Source organism: Chiroxiphia lanceolata, chromosome 10 (genome assembly GCF_009829145.1).
Source record: "Chiroxiphia lanceolata isolate bChiLan1 chromosome 10, bChiLan1.pri, whole genome shotgun sequence".
Taxonomy (NCBI): Eukaryota; Metazoa; Chordata; class Aves; order Passeriformes; family Pipridae; genus Chiroxiphia; species Chiroxiphia lanceolata.
In genome coordinates, this window is record NC_045646.1 from 22,265,779 (window position 1) to 22,270,737 (window position 4,959).

Sequence of the window (4,959 nt, forward strand, 5' to 3'; positions counted from 1 at the left end):
TCTGAGAACAGCTTTCCCAGAGAAGCTGTGGCTGCCCCATCCCTGGAAGTGTCCCAGGCCAGGTTGGACGGGGCTTGGAGCAACTTGGGCTAGTGGAAGGTGTCCCTGCCCATGGCAGGGGGTGGCACTGGGTGAGCTCTAAGGTCCCTTCCAACCCAAACCATTCCATGATTCCACCCCTCTGCAGACTTGTTTTGTCTTGTACCATCCCAACAGGAAGGTCTCTCCCTGCACAAGCAATACCACGGCTTGCCAGGAGGTGTTGCTTTGAAGCCACGCAAATATCTGAGCTTAACGATCATGAAATACCCACAGACTATTGAAAATAACTGACAGATACTTTTTTTTCTGGCAGGGAGAAATCAAAGCCCTACCTTTCAAGTGGCAATTGTTGCTTAAGACAATTAAGGACAATTTAAATCTGAAATGCACAGAGTAGTACAGAGGGAGATAAATGCTGAACAGGTGACCCTCTCACTGGGAAACACTATGGGTTTGAACACTGCTAACAAATATGTTAGACCAGCTCTATGTGTGCATGGCTTTGTGTTTGCAGGTCTGGATGTTAAAATATATAGAAATGCAGACCAGGCCTGATGCAGTGGGGAATTTTAGAGGGGTGACTCTGGATTTCAAGAAGCCAAGGAGCAGAGTGAAGACTCAATAAGGCAAAACTTCTTCAAGGCCAGGTTGGAGCAACCTGTTCTAGTGGGAGGTGTCCCTGCCCATGGCACAAGATGAGCTTTAAGGTCCTTTCCAACCCAAACCATCCTGTGATTCCGTGCAAACAGCTGCCCTGCTCACAGAGCTGGGTCACTGCTCTCCACTCCTGCACACACACATTTTAAAGGCAGATGAGCCCTTTGTTTCTAAGGGGGAGTGCAGAGTTGGATATAAAACTGTTCACCTACATATTAAGTTTTAACTACATATCAACAGCGTCAAAGTTAATTATGTATTTAATTATGCCCAGCCTTCTTTTACAAAATGGAACAGGAGGCAAAGTTTCCAAGACATTTAAAACCTTTTTTTTTTTACTAAAGGACAAAACTCCTCAAAGGATACCCAGCAAGGAGGAAAAGTTCTTAAACATGTCTTTGTCACATCGAGCTGAAACCACCTCCATGGCTAAAAGAAGCTGAGGCTCTTCAGCAGAGGTTTCAAGTCTGGAGTAGGATGATATCCCACAGCCCACAACATGCCTTGCTGTGTGGATGTCATTGCCACACTTGCTCCAGCTGTGCCTTTCAAACAGCTCCATGAACCAGCCCTGAGGTGCTGAACTCCAGCTCACTGAGGCCTTGGAAGGCTGGTTTTTGGAGACAGTTTGGAAAAAGGCCTTAGAGTTAGCAGAGGAGGACTCCTCAGGGTGGGATAACCAAAGAAGCCTTTGGAAACTGTTTTATGACCAGATATTTAGCAGTATTGGTTTCACCACAGATGAGGGGGCAGAGAACAGAGTACTGGACAGAAGATTATAAAGGTGAGGAGATCAATAGCTCTTTTTACAGGAAATAATTTTTTTTAAAGCCAAAAGAAAAATTTTGCAAGCCATAGCTATAAAAAGAAAAGCAGAAAACAGTCAATGGTGGATTTAGCTGGCCCTCCAAGCCATTGTTTAAACACCAGGGTGTAATTCAGGCCTGATGTTTAGACCTGCTGCTGTCAAGAACAAGCAAGTTTTCAGAGTTCCTGCCCCTGTCAGCACTGTGACCATGGGTTTTACCACAAATCTCTGCTCAGATTGCACAATACAGCTCATTAGACCTCCCATGTTCCTCAGAGGTTGTTTCAGCAGAAATACTCTGCTCCTCCAGCTGGGACATCAGTGTAGAGCCTCCTTTCCTGATGCCTCTGGGGTCAGAAGTAGGCAGGGTTTGTGCAAAGACTCAGAGAAGCATTTCCCAGGGGTTTTTGTTCTGTGTGAATAAGGCTAGAGCAAATCAAGCTGCATCTTCCTGAGTACCTTGCAGCAGTGATACACTGGAATAAAAATTAAGCAGAGCCTCCTATAAATAAAGTACTTGATTGTAACATTCAACACTTCCTGAACAGGCTGATGATCCCAGGAGGTTGTAGGAGGCTTGACACATTCATGTTGCTCCTGCTTGGGAAGAAGCAGGAATATTCCTCTTTTACCACACCACATTCTGAGGGGTTCAAAAGACAAAACACCACATTCACATCCACTGAAATCTGTCCTCTGGTGAGGAAATCTGTCCTCATTTCCACTTCTAGTAATGGAATTTTTAGGGATTTGACATGGAAATTGTTTGAGAAGCCTTTTTCCAAGCTGGAGTGGGTGCCATGTGTATTTTCTGAGCGCTACCTCTACAGTGTAGTCAACAGAGCAGGAATCAGAGGGATCTGGAATAGTGGGATCTCCTCTTTTCTGGCTGGCCTAGGGCTGGAGAAGCTGCCACCCTGTCCCATGGTGTCACAGCCCACAGCTGCCTTCCAGCAAAGCACAAACTGCCAGGCAGTCACTGAGCAGCTTCAGAACAGAAAGGCTGGGAGGGACCTCCACGAGCTCTTGGGGAAACACAAAAGTTTCCAGGAACAACCTGGCCCATCCTGATTACACGTTACCAAGGCTGAGGGCACCCCCAGGCTCTGCAACCTGCACCCCTCCCCGTGCTCAGGACCAGCCCTGATGGAGCAGAGCTGCACAACCTTGGGTCTCAGTGCTGTGAAAACTTGCTGGGAGAGGGAAAAGCAGGCATGTGCCATGCACTCATCTTCCTCCACTCTTTTGGGAGCTGGATTTAAGCATTTGGTCCTTGTAAAACTCCAAAGACTTTAAATTTCTCTGCTGTACACACTGAAATGCATTTCTTCTCACTACAAAACTCCATTTATCTTGAAGGAAAAAGAGGGAAAAAAAAAAGGCAAACATAAGGTTTACAACAATATGCCTTAAACATTTACTGGATCCTTTCCGTGGCACTGTAGAACTTTCTTCTCTTTTTTTTTCTCTGTGGGCATTCTTTTCCTGGCTCAGAAGGGGCCTGGTTTATCACAGCTACACAAGCAGCTGTGTTATTAAAGGACAAGTAAAATTTTAAACACAAAGTACAACTCAGAGTGATCTTTGGTTTCATCCTGGTTAATAAAAACACAACAGGCCAGGTAGCCTTTCAAGGCATCGTTTGCACCATTTCTATAAACTCCCAAAACACACTGTTCTACAAACAGGTGGCAGAGTATTATCCCTGGTTTGGGCTGGTTTTTTAACATTTCACGATAAATGACAGAAGAGCTGTACTGATCCACTACAACAGCTATTATAATAAAGTTTATATAAAAGCAACAGATATATAAAAGTAACCCATAAAGGTTGCTTTGAGTGTAGGACCTTGCAGTACACATAAATCAAGTTCTAAAATTATCTACACCTGTTCCAGACCAGAGAAGGAGCTGTAGCCATTCTGCCCAGGGGCTGGCTTTTAAAAGCCAAAAGGCATAAAGAAGAGACTATAGATAAAAATATAGATAGATAGATACAAAAAAGAGAGAGAGAGGTCAAAACATTTCAAGTTAACATTCCACAACAAGCTGATCAGAGTAAAACACACATAGTTGAAACCAACACCCTACAACCCATGGGAAAAGCCAGCCCTTATTACACACCTGAGTCTGGGAGAAGCACCAGGGATGGACAACCAGGCTCCAACAGAACCATGCAAAAAGCCATCAGTTCCTCAACATCCAGGAATTTTCCCTCTGAACAACCTTCTCTCTCTCTGAAATGACCTTTAGTGTGAAGGATATATTTTGTAACACTAGAATCTACTCCCCCCCCCCTACATTTTAGCTACTTTTGCAAGCTGATATTTTTCTAAGAAGGATTTTACCATGTTGGAGAGCTTCCCCCTTCCTCACTCCATGAGTTAATTAGTTCACATGCTCAGTCTTTCCCTTCTTTTGGGCTGGTGGGTTCCTTGGGTCGATGGTCATGATCTGCCCCCACCTGAATTACCTTCTACCCAGTCAGAGCTGATTCCAGCACAGCTGCTGATTTGGCTTTATTACTTTTTTCCTTACCTTGAGGATTCTACCAAATGTCTTTGTGGCCTGTAACTGTCCCACTATCAGTGGCACATCCTTCCCCAGCTTTGTTAACCCCCAGCTCCGACATCACTGAAATATGTCAGGCCTTAACAAGGCAATTCTACCAAAAAGTAATTCGTCTTTCCAACCCCTGGAAACCTCTCATGGGTTAAATCTCCATTCTTGCTGATTAGGCTTGAAAGTGTACAAAGACCAAACATCAAAGAACATCCTTTCTTAGGAAAGGTTTTACATATTCCGTGTTTTGCAACAGCAGCAGAGGCACTGCTTTCTTAGGCTGGCCTCCAGCACAGGAGATCCAAAGGATGTCTTGCACCTTACAGGTCTGGGAGTCTTACGTGTCTACTTCATCTAAACTCATCAAGTCACTCCCAGTTTCTCATGATAATTACCTGAGCATGTGAAGATGATCTTACTGCACTTCTAAATGTGTTGCAACAAAAGAGTGAGCATTGCCAGCTGCAATGTAGATGTAACAGAAGAGCTGCAGCTTTCATTCCCTCTTCATGCTCTTACTTGCCTCTTTCGGCTTCTTTTTAGCAAACTTTCTCATTTATAAGTCAAGCACAATTGTAGTGGGTTTTTTACTGGCTTGTGAACAGACACTGAATAGACACTGTGGTCCCTGTTACCCAACAGCTCTTTAACTGCAGGTGTTTACAAAGGGTCTATGTAAAGCCAAAGGCACCTAAGTATCTTCAAAACACGTGGAAAACGAACATTTCGGGGGCTCCTACAGACGGGTGTTTGACTTTAGTTTTCACTGGCTGGTGTTTGAGATTGCACGGACCTTTCTCCTCCAAGACCGGTATTTAGAGGTGAACTCCTGAACTGAGCGGTGGCTCCGCTGCTGTTTGCGGGGCGGGCGGTGAGGGCGGGGCGCGGCTG